The sequence below is a fragment of the Macaca mulatta genome, chromosome 19 (assembly GCF_049350105.2).
Source record: "Macaca mulatta isolate MMU2019108-1 chromosome 19, T2T-MMU8v2.0, whole genome shotgun sequence".
Taxonomy (NCBI): domain Eukaryota; kingdom Metazoa; phylum Chordata; class Mammalia; order Primates; family Cercopithecidae; genus Macaca; species Macaca mulatta.
In genome coordinates, this window is record NC_133424.1 from 714,651 (window position 1) to 732,473 (window position 17,823).

Genomic DNA, 17,823 nt, shown 5'->3' on the forward strand with positions numbered 1-17,823 from the left:
TCGGGTGCCTCAGAAACCAAAGGCTGCTTGTAATGCTCAAGTTCCAGATGCCTCAGGGGAGGTACCTGGGTTGTTGGGTACAGTTCCGTTATTTGCTGCTCGGTGGGATTTGCCCGCAACATTTCTGATTGTTTTTAAGAGCTGATGTTTGAGCTGCTTAAAATCACATATGGATGTCGATTTATCTATAAAAGTTAAGAATGGAATTTGAGTGCAAAGAGTTGTGAAAATGCTCAAGGTTATGTACTAATGTATACATTACATTTGTGGAAATATTTGAAAGTGCAGGATTTACATTAAACACTTCTCTTGATTTTTGTAATATCTACCTGTCATTTTCCCATTTGATTAATAGATGTCAGAGGGCTTAAATTTTGAGTGCCTGAATTCACTGAAATTAAAACTTCTTACATCAAATGTAATTGAACTGAATGTAGCAACAGTGCATGCTTTTATAAGTACTGATTTAAAAATATATAAAAACACATATCCATGAACATGCAGATGGGGGCAACATATTAAACCATGGAAGTAGAATTAGTATTGTTTTCTGAGAAGACAAATTTTTAAAAAGCTAAGGGGTCTTATAACTTTCTAGTTTCCAACTTATTTACCCTAAAGTGGAAGATTGACAGCAGCAGAAGAGGAGATCCTGGGCCAGTGCAGGCTCTGGGAGCAGCGGGGTGAGTGCTGGAAGGAGCTGGCTGGAGGCAGAGCCAGGGAGGGGCTCAGACAGGCCAGGACGGCCTCAGGGCACGCGGCTCAGTGAGTGAGAAAAGGTTCACATTTCTTGGAGAGCCCTTGACTCTGCCCACGGAAAACCCAAACTCCTTCCAACGGGGATGTGCATCTCATGTAAAAGTTGTTACTCCCAGAAAGAAAACCAGTGGATGTAGAAATTTTACGTATGCAGAAATTACTTCAAATTTGTTTCTAACCTTATCCTTTTCTTCCCCCATCTTAATGTGTGGTGACTTTCTGCAGGTGACGCACACGTCTTAGGAGAGCGCTGTATTTCAGTTGCTGTTGGCTCTGATGTGACTTTGTGGTGTCCGATGTTCTTGTTCTGAGGTTCTGCCCAGAACGTGGCTCCTCCCTGCTGAGCGTTGCTTGTTGAAGGCCCGTGTGGAAACTTTCCCTGTAAGCTCGTTGACCGCAGCAGTCTTGGTTAAGAAACCTTTGGACCTCCTGAGACTTCACACAGCCTTCTAACCTTTCTAGTGTGTCCTTTTCATTTTACTGTTCCCTATTAACCCAGATGTTTTCCAGAATGTAAGTAATCTGCTGAATGCAGGGTGGGGGGTGCCCTCCGTTGGCTCTGGGGAGAAGTATTGCTGTTTCTCCGGGTGGAGCTTCCCGCCCACCATGGTGTGCTCCAAGACGCAGCAGGGTTCTTTGGCAGAAATAATCGTCGAAGGCCTGCGTCTCCGTGGCAGGGTGGCTGTGGGTATGGGACCTCGCGGCCATACCGGCCCCTCCCCATCAATGGCACCACGGAGAGGAGCAGGGGGAGGCCTGGGATCTGTCTCCAGAGTCACAGCTGTGCTTCCGAGACTGCGTCGTCCGTATGTAACTAGACATGCAGAGAAAGTGTTGGAGATAAGCAGGAGACGGTGTCTGTCCCTAATGAGCTCAGGCGTGCCCTTGAGAGGGTCAGGTTTCTGTGCGGCTGATCTGGACTCAGCCTGGCTGTGGCAGTGCAGGTGACTGCTGGGCTTTGGCAAGGCTGCACCCACTATCCGTCTGAAATGGCCCCCTTCCCTGGCTCGCGGTGCCAACTGGGCCCCCAGGCCTGAATTCCCGCCAGGACGGAGGCCCTGTGTATGTGTCGGGGAAGGGGGAGGTGGGGGTCCTACTTTATTGCCGTATCCAATGCCACGCGGGGTCAGCACTCAGGAAACATGTGCTGTGTGGGTCAGCGATTGAGTTCAGAAACCTGGAAAATTCAGCAGTGTAGGCTTTGGGCATGACCCGTCCAGCCTTGGGGCTCTTTCTTTCTCTGAATTTCCTTCCATGGCATCCTCCTCATCCCAGGGGCCCCTGTTCCCATATGGCTGTTGGCAACTTCACAGGTTCCTCTGCCTCCCCTCCCGGGCTGTGGTGTGGCTGGGGCAGCTAGTAGCTGTGCAGACCCCACAGCCAGTAGATCATTGGTGCCAACGCCTTGGGCCTGGTTTACTTGAGTCAAGGACGGCAGTACATGGCTGAGCCCACCCCGAATGCCTGGATCGGAAGGCCTTGGGTTGCAGAGGGGTGGGGGTTGGATATTGAAGGACAACCTGCAAAGCAGAAGGGGAAATGGCAGTGCTGATGGGCAGCTAGAGGAGTCTGTGCAGAGCCTGGGACCCAGTGCAGACACAGAGCTGACATGGGCAATGCAGTGACACGGCCACCGTGGAAGTGGGCAAAGTTACAGGCTTCAGACCGATATGGAGGGGCTGGTCTAAAACGATCCTCATTTTCCTTTAATCCTAACAATTGCTGGCTTACAGGGTGGGGGAGTGAGATCTGTGGTGGCCGCGAGGAGAGACAGGGATTTTAATTAAACCCCTCTTTCTGGGAGAGGGGAGTAGCCGTTTCTGTAGGGCGGTGAGCATCGTCATCTCAGGCAGCTCAGGCTGCTGTAACGAAACACCATTGACTGAGCGGCTTATGAACAACAGGAATTTGTTTCTCACAGTTCTAGCGGCTGCAAGGCAGGATCAGGGTGCCGCACGGGTGAATTCTGGTGTGGGCTCTTTCCTGGTTGGCACACACCTTCTCTCTGGCCCTGACACAATGGGAGGGTGAGGAATTTGCTGGGCCCCTTTCTGAGGCACAAATCCCATTCAAGGGTCGTCTCCAGCCTCGGGAACTCATTACCTCCCAAAGACCACCTGACAGCATCACATTGAGGCTGAGGATTTCAACCTGTGTTTTGAGGGGCAGGCAGGCAGTTTGTAACCGTCACCCTCTTTGTGTATTTCTGACTCAACATTGAGTCTGCCTTTGGCTCTCCAGTGGACAGAGCCTGTGTGGACACTGAGCAAGGTCAGAGCTGCAAGCATGTGCACATCGGGGGCAAGGGAGCTGCCAGGGGTGTGAGAACGGGGTTTCAGCATCAATCGGAGCTGCTTTCCTGGCAAATGTACTCATAAGCTATCCTGGCAACATTTGCTTTTCACGAAGAGTCGATGAGGCAGTGGGGGCAGCAGGCGGTGTTGCCAGAAGCTTGGAGCTGATGAGCAGCAGAGAAGGGGCAGAGGCCACGACCTTGGGGTAGTCAGCAGTGCCAGGTGTCTGCCCTCCAGGCCTCACGTCTGTGACTGTGTAGAGACCGAGCCGACCGGGGCTTGCCGGCCAGTGTGGCTCTCATACAGGTGATTATCGCGTTGTGCTTTCTATGTAATGTTCCCTCAACCCCATGCCCACCCCACCAATTTCTGTGCCTAGCAGAAATGATGCTGCGTTTCCTTGATGAAGCCTTGAGTTTCCTGTGGAGATGTAGGAATAGCATGATTTGGCTCACGTCAAAGTACTTTGCAGTGAAGCTGCACGGAAGAGGATTCTAGGCTTCCATTTGACGTTTTCAACAATGCCTGAGTGTTACAGGACCGTCTTGCTTGTTAATAAAGCACCAGATGAAAAAGGCTACTGGTTAATAAAGGAGACTTTTTACATTAGCACAGAGAGGGTGGCTTGAGATAAATTCAGCGTAACGTAGGTGTGTTTGTAAGCCATCAAAAGGACCATCTCTCTGCTGGCGACACATGTTTTCCGGTATTGGTTTTGTTCTGTAAAAGGATGACTGGCATTCGGCAGAGTCATTCCAGAATTCACCTGGAAGGCGTCCACATGGTGCCTTGTTTTCTCCTGACATTCTGGGCACCACGAGGGATTATTCCTGTCTTCAGCACTAGCAGGAGACTTTTCCTGAACACCTGCTCCTCTTTGGCGTTGTGGGTGTGAAGGGGTCAGAGTGACCCTGTCTTCATGGAGTTTTCAGACACCATGGGGATAGTGTGGCTCGAGTGTCGGGCTCGGGTGGGAGGGAGACTTTCCCCAGAAAACAGCTGCCGTTTCCAGGACGGCCCTCGACCCCTCCTCCCTCTGTTCCTCTGCGTCATGTCTGAATTAAGGCTGTTCTATCGTAGCGGGGGTGTCATGTTAACTGGAAGTGTGCTTTTTTACTGAGCAGTAAGTAAATTAATGGTACATTTTCCAAGGACAGCGAGGTTTGATTTGATGAATCCAGTGGGGGAAAGGAGAAGGGGCTTGGCTGTGTGGGGATGTGTGTGATGGGAGCAGAATGGAGTAGCCATGCAGGCTGTTGGGATGGAGGGGCCACGCCCGCATTTCCATGGATCCGTCGCTGTTTGTGCCACTAGACCTGGACCTCTGTCTCTACTTCTAACACCCGCATAGTGAGGAAGCCCTGATGGGCCTGAGTTGTTACTTCCCATGGCCATCGCTGGGAAATGCCCCGGACGCCTCTCCTGGCTGGTGACGGCCCTGGGCCTGGACACTGGCTTTGTCCTGAGTTGTTTCTTCTTGTGGCCATCGCTGGGAATTGCCCCGGACACCTCTCCTGGCTGGTGATGGCCCCAGGCCTGGACACTGGGTTCGTCCTGAGCTCTGCGAGGGACTTGGGCTCCACGTGCAGCAGACATCTGTGCATCCCTTTGGATGTGAGATGTTGGCGCTCGGCTTGGAGGCCAGCACAATCTGGGTGTGGTCAGGATCCAGTTCATCCTTTGGAGAGAGAGAGCAGCTGCCCGGGGACCCCTCTGAGGTACATAGTCATGCAGCGCCCTCACAGGATGCCCGGTCCCCCGAGAACTTCCCGCCATTCCCCTGGACCCTCAGGTATGGGAGTCAAGTGTGGTGTGTGTGTCACAGGCGGGGGTACTGAGGACACCACGTGCCTGCTCGTGCGAAGACCTGAAGTGCTGCGTGAGCTCGTTCCCAAGGGGCCGTTGGCATCTGGGGGCCTGTGGGTGTCTTTCCACTGGCAGGAAATAATGGGTGGCCCATGTTACCTTTTGTGTCTTTTTTTTTTTTTTTTCTTTGCCGAAAAGCCCTAATGCCAACGTCGCTGTCCTGCTATTGGAACCGCCCACCTCAGGCTCAATGGCCCTCCTGTTTCTGGGCTGCTGCAGTGTTGTGTTGGGGTAACTGTATTAACTTCGTTTGAATTTTCTTCCTGTTCTTTTGGAATAAGTGTTGATAGTTTGTGCTGCTTGTTCACCCCAGAGGCGAGGATGTCCTTTAGGCCTGGAGGAGCACAACCCCTGCAGGGAGGTGCCGGGCCTCTACCTCTCATGTCATCAGCAGCCCTCTCCACACGTCTCCTCTTCGCTCCTCGTGCCCACGGCTGGGGTCACGGGCCGCTCGCTCTGCTGTTTGAGATCCTCGGAAAAGGTGTTTGCCCTGAAGGGAGATTGGGGGTGTGTGGCTGATTTTAAATAGGAGGAAATGATTGTAACAGAATGAGCAATGCCTAGCACTTAGTCTCAGGCTTGAGAAATTGTGTTTTAGAAGCAAGGTATCCCCAACTCCGGTTTCCTTCAAATTAAATCTTTTAAAGAGTCCACAAATATAAATAGTTAAAGCCTAAAACTATGCAACAGAGGGCCTAGAGCCCAAGCCACTGCCACCTCTGACTCCAAGACACCTCAAAAACTTGGCCCTCCTCCTCAGAGAACCCCCCTTCTGCTCCTCCTTCCACACTGCTCCCTCCACAGTGCTCCCTCCACACTCCTCCCTCCACACTCCTCCCTCCACACTCCTCTTCCGCCCCCTCCCCTTCTTCCTTCCCCTTCCCTTCTTCCTTCCTTCCTCTCCCCTTCTTTCTTCCTTCCTCTCCCCTTCTTCCTTCCTTCCTCTCCCCTTCTTCCTTCCTACCTCTCCCCTTCTTCCTTCCTTCCTCTCCCCTTCTTCCTTCCTTCCTCTCCCCTTCTTCCTTCCTTCCTCTCCCCTTCTTCCTTCCTTCCTCCCCTTCTTCCTTCCTTCCTCCCTTTCCTCCTCCCTCCTCTTCCCCCTCTTCCCCCTCCCTGTCCTTGGGCAACCTCCATGGAACTCTGGTTCAAAGTCACTGGTCTGTGGGGCCGCCCATTTGATAGATGAGCACGCTGGGGACCAGACACAAGTGACTGACCCAGACCAGCTCGCATGTCGTCTCCTGCCTCCCGTAACACCGGGTTGTCCCTAATGGAAGAGAGTCAATGATGCTGCTTCACTGATCTCCAGGGAAAACAGGTTGATAACAGGTTATAAACATGGGAATGTTTTGGAAAAAGCGTCGTCCACGTGTCAGCTCCATCTCTCCTTCCCGGAAGATGTAGGGGAAACCTGCCTTCAGCCCACCCTCATCCCATAACAGGACAGAGGACAAAGGGGCAGAGACCCAGGTCCTGTCAGTGCCCTCAGGAAACCCCCCATTTCCTCCTCATGGTGGACGTGGAAACCATCCCACTGGACTAGATTTTCCCGGGAAGCCCCTTTACCCCGACAGCAAGGAATCTGGTTTGAGCACACACCATTCTCGGTGCCATGACTTTCTGCTGCTGAACCCTGCATACGTGGCCCATTGATCTTGCTAGTCCAGTGTTACTGGGTCCTGGGAGTTTCTGTGGGCTGATGGCAGGTGTTTACCATTGTGTTCAGAGGGGAGAACAGAACTTTATTTGTCGAAATCAGATGATAACCATCGCCATGTGATTCCTTGGGTTGGTTTGGGTGGGGGGTGCTCAATGCTTTTCCTGAGGGCTAAGTTCTAGTTTGAGACCGTCTCTCTTTGTCGCCCAAGCTGGAGTGCAGTGGTGCGATCTTGGCTCACTGCAACCTCCGCCTCCTGGCTTCAAGCAGTTCTCCCTGCCTCAGCCTCCCAAGTAGCTGGGATTATAGGTGTGTGCCACCATGCTTGGCTAATTACAAAAATGTTTAATATAGGCTGGGTTTTGCCATATTGGTCAGGCTGGTCTCGAACTCCTTGCCTCAAATGATCGGCCCACCTTGCCCTCCTAAAATACTGGGATTACAGGCTTGAGCCACTGTGCCCGGCCTGATCCTGACATCTTTTAAAGCTGCCTTCATGTACCAAAAGCCAGTCTATGTTTGAAAATCAGTCTTGAAGAGCCTAGGAGGAGAGGGATAAGCTTCAACTAGGTGAATAACTATGCATATGTTAAAAATATGGGCCAAAATCTACCCCAAATGTTAACTCTTCTGCTTTGCGTATTATATCCATTTATAGTTATTTCAGCACTAAGATTTTTAAAGACTCTTTTGATAATTATGGAGAAATTACTATTAAAACTCAGCTGCATTTGTAACACTTCAAAGAACTAATTGGATGACATCATTTTTCCCAGAGGCATTTTGGATTGTTACATAATTAATGTTTATCTCTTTGCCAGAAATCTTTTTTCTTTTCCAGAACAGATACCTGAAAAGAAACTTTCCTTTGCATTAAGTGTTATTTCACTGTGTGACAATCAATTTTTGAACGTGAGAACAAGATCATCATGTATTTTTGGGATAATTCTTGCTTAATAGTGATAATGCTAAGTGTTAAAATTATGCAACAATTTGTTTCTTTGAAAATTACTATTTGCCTGCTCACCAGGTGGGAGCTGATGAGAACGTGGATGTAAAAACTAAATTGTATTTAGCTTGTATAAAAGAAGTTTAAAAAAAAAAAAGCTTTTTTTTTTTTTTTTTTTGTGCTACTACTGAAGTTGCTTCGTTGTGGAAATGAGGTTATTGCAGGCACCTAGAATTTTATCTCCTTCACTTGTACAATGGGAAGAAATTCTCCAACAAGCACAGGAATCTGACTTTCTGATATTGAGACTCCTAGGCATCAAGCCCCGTGGAAAGGTTGGTGATTACGTGAGCGTTGGCGTTGATGTGGGTACCCTCCAAGCCGGACGCAGGGAGCAGGGAAGGGCAGAACAGGCCCCTCAGGAGCCATGAGAAAATCAAGTGTTGGCAGCAGTGGTGAGGGTTGATGTCAGGGGCCAGGAGGAGGTGGTGAAGGGAGCATGTGCCTCAAGGCAGCCCTGGAACCCGTGGTCCCTGCAGTGAGGTCTGATCTGCAGGGGACGTGGACGGCCACGTGGCAAGGCCCACGGACAGCCTGGACTTGGCTGCCTCAGAACTCTGGTGGACGTTGCAAACGGCCCCACAGGGTTGCAGTGCACATTCCTCGGACAGAGAGAAGACGCTTGTAACTGTTCTCGGCACGAAGCCAGCGCCCTGTGAACAGTGGCCACTGCTGTTGTGACTGAGTGCCGTCCAACTGGAGGCATTTCCTCTGCTCAGTTCACTTAATTGGGCCAGGAATGGGGTTGCCCTGCCTTCAACAAGCTTGACGCATTGAACGAGGACTCAGTAAAGTACTCTGTAAATATGCTCTCCTGGCTAGAGTGAGCAAAGCCCAGGGAGAGAGTGGTTCCTCAGTATTAGACAGGTGTTTGGCAGGGCCAGCTGTGTGGCTGCCAGAGCGAATGTGACCAGGAAGCCTCTGTCCCCCCGGAGGTGGCCAGCGTAACTGTTACACGTGCCGTAGGTAGAAAGTGGGCACTGCTGGGAAACTTGCTCATGTTGCTGTTTCCTGATTGGAAATTCAAGGTTTCTGAGCATCCTACATCGAATTTGTACATTGCTGAGACTGTACACCTTTCAACACTTGTTTTTTCCTGCTTTTCGGATCTATACAACCTGGCATTTGGCCGTGGCTTCCAGAACAGGCTGGATGCAGAGTGAAGTCCTCTCCTCACTGTCAATCTTTGCAGATGTCTTTCTTGAGAGTCTCAATTAGGTTTTTACTTAACTAGACTTTTAAAATTGCCATGCACATAACTCTACCAGTTACAATCGTGAGCTAACATGGGTTTTTGGTTTTACTTTGATGAATGTTTAACATTTGCATGCTGGATGTGGGGGTGGAGGTCATTTATCTGCTTTTCATTTCCTTCTTGGTTATACTTAGTGACTTTCAGGTACGGTGTGGAAAGCCTGGCACAGGGTGAATTGCAGGCTGCAGTGTGGCGCAGTGGACGAGAGGCGCGGGCTGCAGTGTGCACAGTGGATGAGAGTGAAGCTATTTCTATCCTCGAGGGAAACACACAGGAAACAATTTAAAAAACTGATCATCTAGCTTGAATGAGGTCCAACAAATTCAGTTTGCAAAGTTTAACTTCCAAGTTAACTTAGTAACTTTTCCCCCAAGTCATTAATTTAGTAGCTTATGTTTATTGCCTAAAGCAAGTGATAAATTCTAAAATGAATGACTAAACATGTAATAATTTAGGCATACAGCACCTGAAGGGAAAACTGCCAGTATGCTAAAATATTGGATACAGATGCTCAAAAAATATAATGTAGCATTCTTACAATGCATGTGCTTTTAGCATGTAACTTGGTGAGTAGTTTTGAGCTATATTTGTAGGAATGTGTATCTTGAATACTTTAGGACACCACTGGAGATGTGTGCTTGAGAGGTATAAATACTGGATGTTCTTCTCCCTTCCCTTAAATGAAAAACATTAGCTCCCTTCCTTTTTATTTTTATTTTTTGAAATGGACTCTCGCTCTTGTTGCCCAGGCTGGAGTGCAGTGATGCAATCTCGGCCCACTGCAACTTCCGCCTCCGGGGTTGAAGTGATTCTCCTGCCTCAGCCTCCCCAGTAGTTGGGATTACAGGTACCCACCACCATGCCCCACTAATTTTTGTATTTTTATTAGAGATGGGGTTTTGCCATAGTGTCCAGGCTGGTCTCAAACTCCTGACCTCAGGTGATCTGCCCACCTCGACCTCCCAAATTGCTGGGATTACAGGTGTGAGCCACTGTGCCTGGCCAGCTCCCTTCTATAATGATTTTACAGTTGTTTTTGCTTTTTGTTTTTTTGAGACGGTGTCTCACTCTGTCGCCCAAGCTGGAGTGCAGTGATGCAAATCTTGGCTGACTGCAGCCTTCACCTCCTGGGCTCAGGTGATCCTCCCACTTCAGCTTCCTGAGTAGCTGTGACTGGACACACGTCACCACGCCCAGCTTTATTATTATTATTAGTAGTAGTAGTAGTAGTAGTATTTTTAGTAGAGACAGGGTTTTGCCATATTTTCCAGGCTGGTCTCGAGCTCCTGGGCTCAAGCAATCTCCTGGCCTCAACCTCCGAAACTGCTGGGATTACAGGCGTGAGCACCACATTTGGCCCATTTTTTTTTTTCTTCCAGGATTAGGAGTCGACTTTCAGAAAATCCTTCAACCTTGCAAGCTTAATTTTCCATAAAAATATTCCTCTAGGATAAAAACAAGACACAAAGAAGTACGTGTGGACTGCAGTTAAAAATTTTCAACACAACTTAGCTTAGGAAAGTTGACATTTACAAAGAGCAGGAGGCCTGTTCAGTGCCTTCTAGGCACTGGGAATGGCGGTCTGTGGGCGACCCTAACATGTGCGGCGTCCTGAGACGTGATCGTGGTGTTCACGCTTTTACCGAGGGCTTCCCAGGGGTACCAGAGGCTGTTCTTCTGCAGTCGGCCAGCCAGGCAGCGGCTGCTGGAGAAGGAACAAACAGTAAAAGACAGATGGACATGGTGTTATTGTGGCAGAGAGGTTAAAACCAGGGTCACTTTGTTCTTACAGTTTTAAAAAGCTAATAATGAAGTCCTTAAATATGTTCAGGATTTCAAAGCAGTTGTGGGTGTGTCTGTGTCTCTAGCTCCCGTTCGGGTGCTTCCTGCGAAGAGAGCTCAGAGACGCCACCTTTCCTTGATGAGGTGACAGGGCCTGGAGAGGTGTGAACCCCGTGGTGGGGGGGAAGACTGACCTGGGGTGAGGCTGGGTCAGCGTGGGGATCCACCCCCACTCCACGTTCCTGTAGGGAATCCACAGTTCTAAGTCTTTATGATAGGGGTAAAAATAACCTGGAAGAGGTGTTATTTTTTAAGAAGTAAGTGCCATGCTCTTTTTTCCTCATACTTTTCCGTGTTTAAGCAGCATTGAAGGATTAGGCACTAGTAGCATGTTGTTTTGGAAACAATGTTGTTGGTTATTTTACGTTGAATATGGTACTAAGGTTGCCTGGTAACAGAAGTTTTCCTTAAACAACATAGAACTCTGTTGAATCTGTTGCCCCATTGGCTGAGCCGTCTGAAATCAGTGCAGTAGCAGCTGAAGAGGCCTCTTCCCCTTGGAGGAAGCCGCTGGATTGGCAGGAGGCACCGCTCTTGATTTGAGGGAGTGAGGCGCCTTTGCAGGGACCCCACGTGGCCCCTGCAGCTCTCTCCTGCCCCCTGCTGGTTGGCCAAGCAGCCTTGCGACAGTGTGCTCATTGTGAATGTTCACTGGGGCAGGCCGAGGCTTTTGTTCCAGAAACACTGACTTCCGAAACGGCCGGCTGTGTGTGTTGAGCATGGCAAGAAAGACTTACGTGTGTCTTAAACCTCTTGAACAAAGCAAGTTGATGTTTCAAATGCATCTCAAAGGCTAATGACTTTGCTATGGTCAATATTCAGGAGAAAAGAGGGTTTGATGAAACAGAAAGACAGGAGTGGCAAGTGACATGCTTGTGCCCCGTATGGCTAAGCGATGTCCTGGCCGTTCCACACCACGGCCTCTGAGCAGCCAGCCTGCAGATACTGGGTCAATTTAGATATCCCTGATCTCTGCAGAGGTTTGATCAGGTAGCCCAAGAGCAGATAAACACAAACGCTGACTGGAAACCCTGGCACACGGAGACACTGGAAACAGCAAGCTGCTATTAACATCATAGTAAGAGACAGTCGCCTGCTCTCAGGGGTGTCCGTTTCTTTTGCTTCTAGACGTTCATCTGCGTTACAATACAGTTTTGCTCAGTTTATCCCCATTACTCCACTGTCTTCGCCGTTAAAGTCTCAGTCAGCACTTAGCTCTGACACTGCAGGAGTTTCACTGTGCGGCTGACCAGGCCTACCTGGCTTGGCTGTAAAGCAGGTGAGATTTTCCGGAAGGCAGTGACGAGAACCCGAGGCAGGAAAGAGTATTGCTGGTCTACATATGGCAGTGCCCCTGCAGCAGAGCATGTACGTGCACGTTCAGGCTAAACAGGTGTAGGAGAGAAGAAAACCACCTACAATTAGTCACTTAAAATGCCACACACCCAACCCTTGAGACCCTAGCACATAGAGTAGTAGTGGTCTTGGAGATGGCAGGTGTGCTGAAGTCTGATTTTCTCACTTAGCTTTTCCAGCAGCGTTTTCCTCATCTCTAAGCTGGGGCTAACAACTGCCACGCGTAGATTTGTGCATGGAACCGTGCGTGTAAAGTGGGGTAGCCCCCAGGACCTAAGAAGGACTCGTGGTCAGTGTCGGTGGTCATGCGTGCTGTACGGGTCCCCCAGGAAGATGATTGCTACATATAACTCCCTCCGTTCAATGTCACTGAATGTAAAAGGTGGGACATTGGCTTCTGATGTGTCTGGTTTGCTGCAGGCCATGCTGCACCCCGTGGTTCCTGAGCCCTGAGCTGAAGTACATTCTGCTGCATCGCCTGTGTCGCTTTTGCTGTGTCACTTAGAGCTCCTGCCCTGGGAAACTTCCTCGCGCCTGACGAGCACCACAGTTTGCAGCAAGACCTGTCCAAAGCGTGGACTGCGAGAGCCCCGCTGTGGTCCTGTCCTCTCCATGTTGGGAGCGACTTTGTGGGGTTTGTCGGCCCTTCTCTCGGGTGTCCTGTGTCTCATGGATCAGCCGACGAGCCCCGTCTGGAGGAGCACTCTGCAAAACGTTGCCGGCCACCCAGATCTCCTAGCGCAGAGTGAGGCCACATCTGCAGACTTGACCGCACAGAGTCCCGAGGCATTCGGCAAGAAGGGGAGTGGGATGTGTGTGAGATCCCACTGCGGAAGCCGGCTCTGCTCCGTACTCTGCGTGCGGGGTGCCTGATGTTCAGACCTGCTGTGTCTATCGGGGGCCATGGCGGGGTGGTGGGAGTGGGGGCAGGGAGCAGCGCGGGTGGATCCAGGAAAGGACTTAGTTGAATCCCAGCTGCCCACATACCTGTTGCTGGTCTTGGACAAGGTCCCTAGTTTCTCTGGGCTTTCGGTTTGATTGTAAGACTAGGACGCCGCCCCAGTCTGAAGATGTCGGTGTGTGCGGGAATGCCTGGCGCAGTCACCATGGGTTTTCCTTCAGCCTCCTCCGTGCCCCTCCCTGGGTCAATCAGTATCCATGCGTGCCACAAGTAAATTACAGTCCCTCCGAAAAACCAGTTGACCCGAGTTTTATGGTCGAGCATGGTGAGTGTCCTTGCCAGGAAATGCCACTAGATGTCTTGGGCCTGCTCCTCTACCTCCACAGCAATCCCCGGAACAGGCTGGTTCAGGACGTGGGAGGTGGGAGTCAGTGTTGTACCTAGGACAGGCTGAAGTCAAAGGCTCATTTGCTCTGTGAGGGGTGATCAGGATGACACATCAAGTGGAGCCCCATGGCTGACCCTGGAGGTGGACGGTCGGGTCGGATTGGCTGCCCTCCAGCACGTGTTTCGAGTGATGCCTTCCCTGGGTTACGCAGCCCTGATCTGTAGCGCACAACTTCCCAGCTCCAGCCAGTCTGGTCTTGCCGTCTCCTTCCAAGAAGATAGGTGCGGCGCAGTTGCCTTTAAGCGGCTCCTTGTGGACACCGCAGGGCAGCAGCAAGCAAGCATGGGCGACTTTTTTCTTACGTTGACCACAATACGCCGGGCCAGCTTTGCACGATCCCATTCAGCATCACACGTGTGCATCGGCCACTCACCTGTCCATCTGCCACAGACAGGCTTGCACAGGACCATTGAGTGGCCTTTACGGCAAAGAGCCTAAAGGGCTCACAGGAAACCTGGACCCAGCGCAATGGTAAGAGCGCAGCAATACCTGTCATTGATCAAGGGGTATTCTGGGCCCGACATGGTGTTAAGTGATCCAGTTCGGTTAGCACTCTTAGAATTAACCCCCTTTTGCCTATCAGGAAATCGAAGACGGAGGGCATTAACGCCAGGGAGCAGGGAGTAAGGGGACACACAGAGGGGCTGAGGGGCTGGGCATTCTGAGCCCACGGATCTGCCCACAGGCCCCGGCTGCACGGGCACCAGGGCTGCTGCTCTGGAGGGGATGAGGAGCTCTGGGGAAAAGATGGAGCCTGACGTGGGTAAGATTTGGATATTTTCAGAAGAGATTTTCAGCCTGGAATGAGGGTGTAAGTGACTGAATCGGAGTGATGAGCCAGATAGCCCGGCTGCGGGAGCTCCCCTGTGGGGTGAGGGAGGAAGGCCTTGGGGGCGTGTGGCTGAGCAGAGGCGCTGGGTCGCCAGGAGCCGCCGCGGGTTTGGAAAGGGGGAGAAACGCAGCGCCCTGCACTGCAAGGGCACCGAGACGTGGTTGTGGTTCTTCCTGACCGTGACAGGCACAAATGGTGCTGATGGTGGAATGCACGGAGTTTGCCTTCAGAGAACTCCTGCTGTCTTTTAAAACCTGGGCCTCTCATTTAAACTTGGTGGCCTCAGGTGAATGGTGAGAAACAGTTTCTGATGAGGTTGCAGAGACTGTGCATGGCCTCTGATTGTGCACATCCTGTGATTGTGTATAGTCTCTGATTGTGGCCTCTGGCCTCTTTGTGGCCTCTGATTGTGTGGGTCTCTGTGTGTGGTCTCTGATTGTGTGTGGTCTCTGTGCAGCCTCTGATTGTGTGTGGTCTCTGTGCAGCCTCTGATTGTGTGTGGTCTCTGATTGTGCTCAGTCTCGGATTGTGCGCGGCCTCTGATTGTGTGCGGCCTCTGATTGTGGGTTGTGTGAGTTTCCCGGGATTGAGTAGATGAGCCTCGTGCTGGAGCAGGTGTGCCTTGTGTTGGGCATGTGGATAAAGAAGTTTAACCCATCCCCTCTTTGAGAATGGCAGGGCAGTAACAAAGGTGGTTGATTTATACATGGCCATCCTCGTGAGGTGAGGACCTGAAAGGTTTACTGCTTTCCCGGAAAGCTGCTCTGGGCGTCACCATCACTGATCATGGACAGCAGCTCAGAAGCCCCCTTAAGGTGCAGGGAGGGACCGGCGCTGGTCCTGTCTGTGCCCAGGCTGCTGGTCACCCTGACGGCCAGGCGATGGCTGCCTGTGCACGAAGCTCGGGTCAGAGTGAATTTGGGCAGTGTCGGCTTTGATTTACGTCAAGACTGATCAGTCTTCCTAAAATACTAGCCATGAAAGCTTTCATAGATTGTAGTTCTTTGGGAGATTTATATGTGGTTTTTAAAGCACAGGGCCCATGGCCAGTGTTGAATTACATTTTGTTCAGTGTAACTGACAGGACACTGGACCTGAGTCTCAGGCCTGCCACAGGGTTCAGGGAGCTTCAGAGAGGGAGATGTTTGTGCTCAAGTTTTTGCAGATGGGATGGGACATGGGCATGGGGCTGGAATGCTCTAAACTTCAATCTTCAGTCATCGGTATCACCTGTGCACACGCATATCGTTTTCAAAGATGGACAAGCTTTTGGGAAATATCTGACTTTTCCAGTTTTGAAAGAAGCTGGGGTGACACTGGAAATGTCAGGAGTCTTGGCTGCTGATCAGGTCCATCACCACGCACATGGTCCCTAACCTGTCCCACCTCTGATCATGCACAGCAGGTGACGAGGTCCATAACCTCACACTTCTGTGCACAGCAGGTGACCAGGTCCCTAACCTCAAAAGCTTCTGATTGGGTGCAGCTGGTGACCAGGTCCGTAACTTCGCATGGCTCTGATTGTGCAGAGCTGGTGACCAGGTCACTAACCACCCACACCTCTATTCATACCCAGCGGGTGACCGGGTCCATCACCTCACACCTCTGATTGTGCATAGCGGGTGACCAGGTCTGGAACCTTGCACACCTCTGATCGTGCACAACGGGCGACTAATTCCATGACCTCACGCCTCTCTGCACAGTTGGTGACCAGGTCCATAACCTCACACCTCTGATCGTGCACAGCTGGTGGGCGCAGGACCCACTTCAGTGAGGGGCTGACTTCCCAGGTGTGAAGGGGGAATGCTGTGTGGCTCGCTAAGCCCCTCCATGCTTTGGGGGCTCCAGGCTGTGGCCGGCAAGTAGGAGGTTGTCCCAGGAGGCTGCTGTGTGTTGGGGATGGGAGGCAGCTGCAGGGTGGAAGTACGATGTTGTCGTAGGGGGCCACTGGGGGGGGGTGGGACGGGAGGCAACTGCAAGTTGGAAGTAGGATGTTGTCCCAGGAGGCTGCTGTGTGTGGGGGAGGGAGGAGGCAACTGCAGGGTGGTGTGGTGGTCTCCGTGCCACTGATTTCAGGTTAAAATAGAATGTGGACCTCTTTTTACCATAGTTTTTAATTACTCCGCTAGTTTGTGTTGCTGTCTCTTGCTATGAAGTCCACAGTCTGATGTCTCTGTGGTCCCCATGTTTCCCTTCTGCTTGTGTTACCCGATCCTGTGGGTCAGCTGTGAGGAAACCACTCTCCACTCCTCATCTGGAGTGGTCTCGAGCTGGGTGTGCTGGTCTCCTTGTGGGCTAAAGTGTTCTTCTGTTACTGTTTTCTCTGTTTTTTGACCAAATTTAGCAGACTTGTGTATGATGCAAACACTTTAAAAAATGTCTTTTGCCTTTATAAAGAAAACGCCTGCATTGCTTTAAAATGAACCTTTCCTGTGTCTCCATCCTTCCTCACAGATTGCTCTGTGTTAGAAACTCGGTGGTGTGTGTGCTTCATGGCCTCATTCCATCAAGCACTGTAACCTCTGGTTGCAAAAGTGACTACACTCAAGGCAAAAAACTTTGCAAATGTTGAAAATAATGAACAAAAACAATATATTGTTCTCTTGTCACCCTGAAATGGCTACTCTTAATATTTTGATGTAGTTCTTTCAATTCTTTTTAAGTACAGTTGCTTCTAACACAAGCACTTTGATTATATTCATCAAATTATATTCAGGAAATAAGGAGAAAGTAAAAAGAATATCCAGTTTGGGGCAAAAAGGAAGACGACATAGAAAGAGGCTGTAAAACTCCCTGCAACCTGAAAAGCTGGGTTGTGGTGGCTGTGGTTTTGTTTTTACTGTGAGAGACCGCAGGATTCTTCTTGGCACTGAAGGGCGGGCAATAAGATAATACCCTGTGTGTGTGCTGGTGGCTGTATAAACCGAGCCGCATGTCCTCTTTCGAAGCAGAGAAAGCATGAGGTTTGAGGTAGTGGTTTGGTAACTTTTGGAAAGTCTGTTTGTAGGACTGCACTGCAGAGATTAGGTCAGTCTGAATTAGATTCGAATGATCTGTTCAGGCCTTGGGAGCTTTCTACACCGGGTGTACGCCTGTTCTGGGTGTGGTGTAGAAGGAACAGGATTGGGAGGGTTTCTTGCTTCCCAGTCATAGAAATGCCTGCAATTATCACTGTTTGTTGTCTCTCAGGAAGCTATTTCAGGAAGGAAGTGTACGTTCCAAGGCTGCTGGTTGGCCTGTCGTCACCCTGGGGGTCTTGGTGTGGGTCACGGGAGCTGTGACTGCTCACGCATGGAGCTCTGTCTGTCTCGCTGCTGTGCCGGTAGACAGCTGGTCACCAACAAAGTGTGTGTCCCAGTGGCCTTTGAGAAGAATTCTCTGCATCATTTTTATACAAGGTCCTTTTTCCTTTCAATGTCAACCTCGTGTCTTCTAGCCAAGCGATATGTTCTTGCAGAAACAGGAAGTGTGGCCCAAGTGAGAAATGAGGGAATTGATCTATAACTGCTATCAGTTTTTATACAGTTGAGCCATTGTAATTTATACATAAACATGTTAAATCTATGGAAGTGAGTCATGATGCCAGATCCTCACAAATGCCGAA

The 17,823-nt window shown here is 50.5% G+C and overlaps 1 protein-coding gene and 1 long non-coding RNA gene across 2 annotated transcripts in view; one reads left to right on the forward strand and one right to left on the reverse strand.

The window, feature by feature from the left end:
• LOC106995887 (disco-interacting protein 2 homolog C-like) overlaps positions 1-17,823 on the forward strand; it is a 202,880-nt gene that overhangs the window by 151,292 nt on the left and 33,765 nt on the right. The gene's annotated exons all lie outside the window — the stretch shown is intronic.
• On the reverse strand, positions 7,685-17,393 carry LOC144336963 (uncharacterized). The gene is made up of 3 exons (XR_013409433.1): positions 16,325-17,393; positions 10,374-10,545; positions 7,685-9,096 (listed from the first exon to the last, which is right to left on the reverse strand). It is a non-coding gene; the product is annotated as an uncharacterized LOC144336963 (long non-coding RNA).